Raw genomic sequence first — 11,424 nt, 5'->3', positions numbered from 1 at the left:
TCTTTGTATCATTATTTTTCTCCCTGCAGGTGAATCTGTAATTTCTTCACAGTAAAATGGTGATTATGATAGGTGTCACAGGAGGAAAAAAAATTGAAACATTTGTCCCACTCGCCTTCCTCCAGCCTCCACCCTCCCCATCCTGATCAGAGACCTACATGTGTGTGCATTCCTCTCAACTATGCGAACATTTTTCAAAATAAAAAGGTGTCCCATCTGTAGCTGGTTGATCATTTAACACCTTTCTTATTTTTGCAGAATGAAACACTCAAAGTAGAGAGAATCCAAATTTATTTCCAAATTAAGTTTTTTTATTAGAGAGGGAGAAAGAGAGGAAGAGGGAGAGATTGAAGGTACTAGTTCACTCCCCAAACTGACTGTAATTGCTGAACATTGAGGGTTAGGTGACAAAGCTTGGAGCCAGAAACTTGGTCCAGGTCTTACAGTGAGTACTGGGGAAGCAGCTCCTGGAGCTCTCATTGCTGCTGCCTCTCACTGTGTCATAAGCAGGAAACTTGCGTCGGGAGGCAGAGATGGGAACTGAACCAACCTCGGCATTCCAGTGTGGGATGTCAGCATGTTAACTGGGAACCACGAGAACCCTAACCCAGTCCCCGCCCCGCCCCCCACCAAGGGTGAATTTTATTTATTTTTAACAATTTATTTATTTATATTGGAAAGGCAGATATACAGAGAGGAGGAGAGGGACAGAGGAAGATCTTTCATCCATTGAATCACTCGCCACGTGGCTGCAGTAACTGGAGCTTTGCCGATCCGAAGCCAGGAGCCCAGAGCTTCTTCCAGGTCTCCCACCAGCAGGTGCAGGGTCCCAAGGCTTTGGGCCATTCTTGACTGCTTTCCCAGGATACAGGCAGGGAGGTGGATGGGAAGCAGGGCAGCTGGGACACGACCCGGCAGGCATATGGGATCCCAGCGCCTACAAGGCAAGGACTTTAGCCACTAGGCTACCATGCCGGGCACCAATGGGTGAATTTTAATATTCTCTCCAGGCTTTGACCTCTTCCATCACTCATATTAAGGGTCTTGCTTATTGAGATTAGCCCAGGGGCTTTCTGCCCAAATCTACACCAGATGATTGTTATTTATTAATGCTTCCATGGGGCTAATTCATCCACTACCAGGTTGTCCTGGCAACCCCCAAGACTAATGTCTCTATTTGGTACTGAGAGAAACCAGAGCAATTATCTGCTGAGAAGCTTCTGCGGCCAGGCTCCAGGACTTTTTCTCCTTCATACATGAGCAGGTGCCTGCCCCGTGGGGCTGAGAACCCCAAGTTGTTTTTCCTAATCACTGAATCTCTCCATTTAACATCTCTCATCAGCTACCTCAGACATTACCAGCATTTGAGTGGCAGAAAAGATCCTCAAATGCAGCATCTTAGCTGGGTCCACATCCCTGCCTCTAGGGCCAAGCATACACACAGCCAAGGTTTCCTTCAAGCCCCCAGAGGGGCTGCTGTAGAGAAAAGATTTTTTTGTTTTGTTTTCTTTTTGTTTTTGTTTCTCAGCAAAGGATCACACAATGTTCTGGCTGCTTGTGGGCATGGTGGCTCCCAGCTGACTGCGTGTCTGGGGGCAGGTTTGGAATGAGGTAGGCAGCTGGTGTATTGTTTCCTCGGCAGGGGCCACTTCCAACCACCCAGGAATAAAAGTGGGAACTGAGACAGGCACAGCTGGAAGGAGAAGGCCTGTGATCTTTCCTTCTCAGTATATCCCACGGTGCTGTTGCGGGGGTGTGATGGTGGGGAATTAGTCTCATGGGAAACTGAATTTCTGATTTCATTACTTTAAGAGGGGCAGGTGTCTGACTCAGTGATTTCAGACAGATGCTGGTTGAAATGCCCGAGTCTCATGTCAGAAGGCCTGGGTTCAAGTCCTGTTCTGCTTGCTGTCCCAGTTTCCCGCTAATGTAGATGCTGGGAGGCAGCAGGGATTGGCTCAAGGGGCTGGGACCCCGCCACCCATGAGGGAGACCAAGATGGAGTTTCTCACTCTTGGCTTTGGTTGGTCCGGCTTATCCTGGCTGTTGCAAGCATTTGGGGAATAAGCCAGCAGGGGTTCTCACTGCCAGTATCTCTCTCTCAAATAATAATTAATAATAACAATAGGGGGCTAGTGCAGTAGTATAGCAAGCAAATCCTCCACTTGAAGCAAAATCATCCCACATGGGCACTGGTCTGAGTCCTAGCTGCTCTACTTCCAATCCAACTCTCTGCTTATGGTCTGGGAAAGCAGTGGAGGATGGCCTAAAATCCAAGAGACTGGCAAGAAGTTGCTGGCTCCCATCTTTGGATCATCTCAGTTCTGGCTGTTGGGGCTACCTGGGGAGTGAACTAGTCAATGGAAGAACTCGCTCTCTCTCCTTCTCTCTGTAAAGTCTGCTTTTTAAATAATAATAATCATATCATCATGATAGCAAGAATGTTGATAAAACAAAAAAACAGAAGAAGAAAAGGAGCCAGTATATTTTGAGCACCTACTGTGTACTGAACACTGTGGGGGGAGCTTTGCATTAATTAGTTCATTGAATCAGATGTTCTGACTTCAAAACCAGCACCTGAAATGAGCATTTATTTATTTCTCCCACTGTACAGACAAGGCAAGTCAGACTCAAGAGAGCAAGAATGACTCACCAGGGTCCTATAGTGTGTACCTACAGCTGTGGTACAGCGTGAATTTAACTCCCGAGTCTGTTAGAATCCAAAGTCCACAGGTTCTCATTCTGTGGTGCTGCTGCAGTGGTAAACACGGTGACTCATCTGCGAACAGAGCAAGCTCCACCGTCAAATGGCTGTGGCGCCCACCAGGCTCCTTACAGGGGAAATTGAACTTTCCCAAGCCTTCAGAGTAGGGAGATGAGAATTCTTCCAAGGGGCACCGTAGGTGATTCTGCACATACAGACGGCATTTACACAGTACCTGGCCTATAGAAGCTTCCGACAAAGGTACGCATCACATGTTTTCAAGGAGTAAGGTGGTATATAATGTGGCTTTTTGTTACTTTATTATTTTACCTTATTATTTTTTAAAGATTTATTAATTCTATAGAGAAAAGAAGGAGAGACAGAAAGATCTTCCATACCCTGGTTCACTCCCCAAGTGGCTACAACAGCCAGAGCTGAGCCAATCCAAAGCCAGGAGCCTGGAGCTTCTTCTGGGTTTCCCACACGGGTGCAGGGTCCCAAGGCTTTGGGCCATCCTTTGCAGCTTACCCAGGTCACAAGTAGGGAACTGGATGGGAAGTGGAACAGCCAGGACACGAACTGGCATCTATATGGGATGCCAGTACTTGGAGATGGAGGATTAACCAGTTGAGCCACTGCAACAGCCAGCCAGCTTTTTGTTATTTTAAACACCTACTTGGGGAGGAAGGTTTGTTTGGAAGTTCACAATATCTGATGAAGATGATGGATGGCAGAGTGCCTGGAGAGCCAGGATCACGTGGCCAGCCCAGAAGCAGACAGAGAGAGGCTGGGCCTGCCCCAGGCCTGTGTAGCTAGCCCTACTGGGAGAACTACTCCAGGGACCTAAAGGTCTCCCACTAGATGCCATCATCAGATCTCATCTCCACTCTCGGCGCACTTGCCACTGCCATTCATCCATAACCACTCGTGCAAGAGGCTGTAGGAGGGCAGGCCTGTGGTACAGCTCATGGCACTCTTGCAGCTCATCTCAGAAAGCTTGGCTTCAGCGCAGCTCTGCCTTCCATACCACTTCCTGCTAGTGCACTCTGGAAGACAACAGGTGACACTGTCGTTCAGGGACCCCAAGGGGCACCCGACGGAGTGATGGGCTGCCAACCCAAGCCCTATGTGTGGATGGATGGTCTCTCTGGCTCCCGCTTTTCAACTAAAGAAAAACAAGGAAAAGCACAAGACTCTGGGGAATTAAGCCCCACTGTGATGCACCAGCCTTTGGATGACACACAGCTACTGCCCAGATTGTAAGCCATCAGCTTCCTTGATGGCCCCCAGTTCCACCTCCATGCCCTACTTTAATCTTGATTTTCTTGAGACAACTCAGATGAACGGCTTCATTCAATTAAAGCCAGAGTGAACTACCACCAGCATCTCACTGTATGCTGGGGATGGGTTGGGGGTACACGCCACCAGGCACACCATCAACCTTGGGGTGGGGGGTGAGAGCCGGGGTACACCCCACCAGGCACTCCACCAATCCTGGCGTCATTGAAACGAAGTGAATGATGAGTTCCTCCGGCCAGGGCAACATGAAACAACACACCATTTCATTCCGTGCGGGTCCCAGCAGTCCCAGACACAGGTACCACCCTGGGGGGTTTGTCATCAGCCGTATCTTACCATCAACAGTTCTTCCCACCCTGGGAGGGTACGGCTATGAATCTGGAATCTCAGAAAGGGAGTCTGCCTTCCTATCGGAATTACTTCCCCCACCCTCTCCAAGGCCCAGGAATCCACACCCAGAGAGGTGCAGGGGTCGGTCATTCAGAGGCTCCGTTTCCTCATCTGCGAAAAGGGATCGGTCAGTCCCAGGCTCGCTCAGTGCTGATTGTGAGGCCACGTGGGCGTGGTCCAGCCCGGGGGCAGCAGCCGTCGAGCCTCGGGCAGGGTGACAATGGACGGGACGCGGGAGGGGGTTGAAGGCGGGTCCGCCCGCAGTCGCCCTGCAGCAGGCGGGGTCGGGGTGGGGGTGGGGGACGAGGGGCGGAGCTTCGGAGGCCAGGGGCGGGGATTCGCGAATTCGGGGTGTGGCTCCGACGGTCCGGCAGGTTGACGGACAGCGGGAGGGGTTTCTGGAAATCGGGAGGCGCGCGCGTCGTTCTGAAGCGGTGGAAAGCACAGTCCGGCTGAGGGGAGGGAGGGAAGCGGAGCCCGGCTGAGGGGGCAGCCGGGGCGCGGCTCTCAGGGCGAGGCCCTGAGGCGCGGTGGTTCCGGTTTTAGGGGCCTCCAGGACGGTCTCTGAAAAGCCAAGAGGCCTGGCCGAGTCCGGCGCCTCAGCGGCCGGAGCTCTAAGAATCCCCGCGGCATATTCTAAGGAGCAGTGGGCGTGGCTCGGCGGCCTGTGGGCGTGGCGCTCCAGCCACTCGGAGCGCGGGGGCGTGCGCTGCAGTCCCGCCTCCCTCTTGCGGGCCCGCCTGCACCCCTCGACGCGACCAAAGGGGGCGCCCGCGAGGCGGAGGCGTGGAGCCGAGGGCGGGGCAGCAGGCTCTCCCTCCGGAAGTGGGCGTATCGCGCCGCAGCTCGACGGGCTCTGATTGGACGCTGCGCGGCGCCGGGGGCGGGGCTCGAGCCAGGCGGCCGGGGCGGCGGCGGCGGCGGCGGCGGCTGCCCGCGCCCCTCCCCCGCGAGGCGCTCAGTGCCAGGCGGGAGGCGGCAGCGGTTGGAGGCTTCGCCGGGCTTTGCAGCGAGGACTTTGGCGGCGGCGGCGCCTGAGGCAACCTCGGCCCTGGTGAGCAGCGCGCGCCCGGCGGGGCGGGCTCGGGAGCGAGCCGGGGCGGGCGGACCTGTCCTCTCAGCATGTGCCGGCGCCCGCTTGACAGAAGCCGGCGGGACGAGGGGCAGGGCCGGGTGGAGGGGGCGCGCGAGGCGCGCGCGGATCCTTGGTGTTGTGGCGGCGGAGAGGGTACTGCCCGAGGCTCGGGATTTTGGGAGAGCTGGGGACAGAATCAGTTGGCCCAGGGTGAGGTCCCCGTGGGAAAAGGGGGGTTTGCCTGGAGAAGGGCTTTTTGGGGTCCGGAGCCGTGGGCCCAAAGGAGACAGACGGGTACGCGGCTGTTTTCAGGGGCTCAGGGGCTCGCCGCCTGCCTGGTGTGGTGCTGTGCTGGGATGGGGAAGGGGCCAGTCTCCCCACCCCCACCCCAGGCTAGGGCGCAGCGCCCCAGGGAACGTGGGGGTGGGGGTGGCCGGGCTGGGGCAGGGCTCACGTGGGGCGGGGGAGAGCTGGGCCCTGTCTGGGAGGGGCGCGGGCTGCCGGCTGGCTGGCCTGGGAGCGGGGTGGGGGGTGTGGGAGTATGGTGGTGGTTTACCTGACTTCTGTCCCCGAAAGTCTTGGGGTGGGGGGACCCGGGAAGGGCGGGGCCGGCTTAGTGCGCTGGAGTCCTGTGAGTGGGGGCGGCTGGGGGGACGGGGGGAAGTGGCCATGCTCTGCCAGAGGGAGCGGGAGGCCTGGGACTGGTGGTGGAGGGGGTTGTGGTGGGGAGGAGAAGCCGAACCGAGCCCCCCCCCCCCCGCTAGAACTGGGTGATTGGAAGCGAGGTGCTCCGGTCCCCCGCGGGAAGCCGCTGCCGGCGAGGGGCGCAGTGAAAAGGAGCGGAGGTGCAGGTGGGGCTGGGCTGCGCCCACATGCCTGAGCATGAAGTCAGATGGTGACGGTGGTGGACCTTCCACACCGCGAGCCCTCCCGCCTGTCCCTACCGGCGCGCACCACTGGCTCCCGACCTCTCCTAGGAGACCAATGTGGCTGAGGGGGGAGTGTGTCAGGGAGGGGGTAGGGGAGGCAAGTGGCCAGGGCTGAGGGGAGACCCAAAAAGAAAGGGGCTTCCTTTTGGGGGTGGGGAGCGAAGGGAGGTGCTGGCCCTGGCCGTCCTTTTTTGGGAGTGCTCAAGATTTGGATCCCTGGAAAAGGAAAGACTTTGAGGGCATGGTGGTTTAGAATCGCATCCTATATTTGGCTTGCGTGTAGGCTGCCCTTGTTTTGCGGTGTGTGAAGTGCTTGCTCTACACGCGGCCAGTGTGGGATTGTGAGTGAGAAGCAAATTGCAAGTTGTTCACCGCTTCTGGACAGCAGGATACAAAGGCTTTTTTTTTGTTGTTCCTCTTCCTCCCCCCCCCCCCCCCGTCTTTAGAGAGGTTTAAAAAAAATACAATGCGTGTTACTGGTTCTGACTGGTGAATATGTTATAGTTCGAGAAGTCGTTATTCCAGGGCAGGCAGTCTTCCCCTCTTCCGCAACCTTCGTGCTGGGGCTCACGCTCTGAGATGGTGCTGATCCGGCTCTTACTCCATGTAGCGGTGCATCTCATTGTGGCAGAGTCGCACCAGGCCTGCTGGAATAGGCAGAGGCGAGATGAAGCAGAAGCCGGGGCTTTGTAGGTCTGTTGGGTTGTGAGCGCAGCAACTGTTTGTTTCATACTAATTTACCCTTTGCATTCTTTATAAAGCTGAAGAAAGGGGCAGAAATCTATTTTGGACTTCATTTCTAATTTTTTTTTTTTTTTAAGATTGCTTTAAAGGAAACTAATCTTTTTGACTGTGGAGGCTGTTTCATAGTGAGTTTTTTGGATTTGGAGTCTTTTCTGATAAGCATCAGATCTGACAGTGTGTAAATAGGGAAAACAGAGTGACCCCAATCTGAGAATGGGGTTGTATGGCATACCTCGGAGTACTATGGTTGGTGATGGCTGACCCGTTAGGATTGAGGCGAGACTTGGTGTGAAAGTCACGTGTCCAGCTTGTGTGTTTTTGATGACCACTGGGAGGTACATTAAAGCCTGATGGATTTTAATAGACACCTGCTAATGAAGCATCGCCGCACACGATATTGGGTTTCTCCTAATTGTTTGTGCTTTTGCCTGTAGATTGGGCTATTCAGCACTTGCGTCTATTTTTGTTTAGTTTATGCTTAGATTCTCTGAGTTGGCAGATAGCATATTTTTTTAAACGTGGCTGCGTTTTTTTAAAATGTGAGTTTTGTGTTTACTGCATCACTTCTGGAATCCCCTCCAGCCATAGGAAGGAGAGTGTAATGCCTTCAGAATGGAGTGTCTAAAGGGCTAAAACATCAGCTCTTACAACTAAGACATGCAGGGTGGGAGTGGAAGATTCAGTTCCCTATAATGGCAAAATGGTAATTTTTAGTATTTTGTTTGCACAAACTAGTACTTTAGAAACATTAGTTGGGTGGTTTACCTTTGACCTCTTTCAAAGGTGGAGCACTAATTATTTCTTGGGTGGGGCAATAATACATTTGAGTGCTACTTTCCTATGTGTGTGGTAAAACCTCTTAGGCTTGTTTTCCATTTGATGACTTCCGAGGTTCTGTAACCTTGAGTTACGAAAACTGTTTTCCTGATATTTGTTATGTATGTCATTGTAAATGTAAGGTGTCTTTTTTGTATTAAAACATAGAATTCTTCATGAATATTTCAGTATGACCCAGTACCTGGAATGTTAAGTAATAGAATCTCTCAGGGTTTTCATTGCCCTAGTTCGGATCCTTTAAAGTGAGTGAATAGGATTCTGTACTGTTTTCTGAACATTTGTTTTGTGTTTCAGCAATGTATAATGTTTTTTGTTTGCAACAGATTTATTGAGATGCAGTTCACATATCATATATTCACCCACTTCACACCTGCAGTCAGTATTTTTTAGGTTATTTACAGAGTCCTGCAGTCATCATCATAGTCAGTTTTAGAATACTTTTAATACTTGCCTTAAAGAAACTCGTGGTCCTCTCTTTATCCTGAGGCAAGCACTAACCTACTTCCTGTGTGGAGTTGCCTGTTTTGGACATTTGGTGTAAGTGAAGTAATACAGTGTGGTCTTGTGTAAGGTCAGTGTGTGTTACGGTAGGTGTGGTACGTCATCCCTTTCCCTGGTTGAGTACTTTGTGGGGATTGTGTCTCGTTTTGTTTCTCCATCAGTCGGTGGACATCTGAGTCCTCCTCACTTTGGGCCATGTGAATAATGCTGCTGTGACTACTCCTGTGCGGAAGGTTGTGTGAACACGAAGTGTAGGCGCTGGGTCTGTAGGGGATTGTAACTGTGCTTAACTGTTGGAGGAACTGTCAGACATTTCTTTTTCTTCCGTCCGATGGTTCACTCCCCAAGCTGCCGCAACGGCAATCCGAAGCCAGGAGCCTCTTCCGGGTCTCCCACGCAGGTGCAGGGTCCCAAGGCTTTGGGCTGTCCTCATCTGCTTTCCCAGGCCACAAGCAGGGAGCTGGATGGGAAGTGGAGCTGCTGGGATTAGAACCAGTGCCAGTATGAGATTCCGGTCCGTTCAAGGCGAGGACTTTAGCCTCTACGCTATGGTGCTGGGCCCCCTATCAGACTTTTCTAAAACAAATCTTACATTTTCAACACTTGTGTAAAATGGTTCCAGTTTCCCCACATTCTTGCCAATATGTATTATGATTATTTTTTAATTTCATGTAAGTGATCGATGCAATAGCCTAGTGGCTAAAGTCCTTGCCTTGGAGACACTGGGATCCCATATAGGTGCCAGTTAATGTCCTGGCTGCTCCACTTCCCATCGTGCTTGTTGCCTGGAAAGCAGTTGAGGACGGCTCAAAGCCTTGGGACCCTGCACCTGCATGGGAGACATGGAGGAAGCTTCTGGCTCCTGGCTTTGGATTGACTCAGCTCTGGCAGTTGCAGCCACTTGGGGAGTGAACCAGCAGCTGAGGAAGCTCTTTCTGTTTCTCCTTCATTGTCTTTCTGCCTTTTCAATAAAAATAAATCTTTAATTTTTTTTTTCGTTTAGAAGGCAGAGAGAGAGAAAGAGAGAGAGAGATTCTGCATGTATTTGTTCACTCTCCAAATATCCAGAACAGCCTAGGCAGGCTCAGGCTGAAGCCAGGAACCTAGAATTCCATCTGAGTCTCTCATTGACAGGAACCCAAGACTTTGAGTCATGGTTAGCTGCCTCCCAAGGATGTTCCTTGGCAGGAAGCTGGCTAGGAAGCAGAGCCAGGGCTAAAAGCCAGGTGCTCTTATATGGGATGTGATATTTGAAAGCAGCATTTCAGCCACTGTGCCAAACAGCTGCTTCACATTCTTGGTGCTTTTTTTTTTAAAAAAAAGATTTATTTATTTATTTATGTAAGAATTATTCTATTTTTATTACAAAGTCAGATATACAGAGAGGAGGAGAGACAGGAGGAAGATTTTCCATCCGATGATTCACTCCCCAAGTGACTGCAGTGGCCAGTGCTGCACCGATCTGCAGCTAGGAGCCAAGAACTCTTTCTGGTCTCCCACATGGGTACATGGTCCCAAGGCTTTGCGGCGTCCTCAGCTGCTTTCTCAGGCCACAAGCAGGGAGCTGGATAGGAAGAGGGCAGCCGGGATTAGAACTGGAGCCCATATGAGATCCTGGCATGTAAAAGGCGAGGGCTTTGGCAGCTAAGCCACTGTGCCTGGCCCTTGAACCATGTTCCACTGCTTTCCCAGGTGCATTAGCAGGGAGCTGTGCCAGAAATGAAGCAGCCAGGACTCCAACTGGCACTCCTGTGGAATGTTAGATTCCTAAGTAAGGAACTGTTGTGTCACAGTTCTGTGCCTCTTATTGTGCATTTGAGTTGTACTTCCCTGGTAGCTAGTGATGTTTGAGCAGCTTTGCATGTTATTGGAGTATATTTGTACATATTCTTTGGAGAAATATCTGTTCAGATTGTTACCCATTTTTTAATGGGTTGTCTTTTTGTTGGAAGATTCATTTATGTATTCTAGATACAAGCAGCTAATCAGATTTATGGTTTAGCAGTTTTTTCTCCCATTCTGCTAATTGTCTCTTCCTTGATGGTATGTTTTGAAATACATCCTTTTGCATAAGGAAGTCTTACTGATTAGAAATTATGTAGACCTTTAATCACACCCTCATTATTTTCATTATATAAATTAGGAACCAAATGTGGAAATATTGGGGGCAGATTTAAATTAGTTCATTTAGGGCCCGGTGGCATGGCCTAGCAGCTAAAATCCTTGCCTTGAGCGTGCCAGGATCCCATATGGGCACCGGTTCTAATCCTGGCAGCTCCACTTCCCATCCATCTCCCTGCTTGTGGGCTGGGAAAGCAGATGAGGACAGCCCAAAGCCTTGGGACCCTGCACCTGCGTGGGAGACCTGGAAGAGGTTCCTGGTTCCCAGCTTTGGATTGGCGCAGTGCCAGCTCTTGCGCTCACTTGGGGAGTGAATCATCGGACGGAAGATCTTCCTTTCTGTCTCTCCTCCTCTCTGTATATCTGACTTTGCAATAAAAATTAATAAATCTTTAAAAAAAAAAGACGTGCTATAGATGAAACAAAAGGAGGGAGTGCTCATTAGCAATATGGTGTTGGCCTGTTCTCATCCTCTGGTCATCACCACATTGCTGCCCAGTGAGTGAAGTTATGTCTTCCAAATGTGGTTATGGATCAGTGAAGGCAGTTTCTGATTTCAGTCTGCCTTTTCTCTCAGCACTCCTCATTGTCATTCCCTGAAACATACAACTTAGACTCCACCTTCTTTCCACTTGACCTTTGGGATCCACCTTAAGGGTTTTGTTTGCTGCTCTTGAACACTTCCTTATCATGTGTGCAGACATTGCCCCTGCCCTCAGGCATCAGGCATTGTCATCTCTGTCTTCTACAAGGAAGCAAATTTTAATTTGTGGTCATAGTGGGAGAGACCCACTGTGCGCATAGACAGTGGATTGCAAGAGAAT

General features: G+C 51.2%; 1 protein-coding gene across 1 annotated transcript in view; it reads left to right on the top strand.

Annotated features, from left to right (window-relative positions):
- The first annotated feature begins 5,271 nt into the window (after window positions 1-5,271).
- The window catches only part of CORO1C (coronin 1C), a 79,934-nt gene continuing 73,781 nt past the window's right edge, over window positions 5,272-11,424 (top strand). The window contains exon 1 of the mRNA XM_058656532.1: window positions 5,272-5,447. The gene's annotated coding sequence lies outside the window, so the exon portion shown is untranslated. The remainder of the gene's footprint in view (window positions 5,448-11,424) is intronic.

The sequence above is a fragment of the Ochotona princeps genome, chromosome 29 (assembly GCF_030435755.1).
Source record: "Ochotona princeps isolate mOchPri1 chromosome 29, mOchPri1.hap1, whole genome shotgun sequence".
NCBI lineage: Eukaryota > Metazoa > Chordata > Mammalia > Lagomorpha > Ochotonidae > Ochotona > Ochotona princeps.
This window is presented reverse-complemented; position numbering and strand designations above follow the sequence as displayed.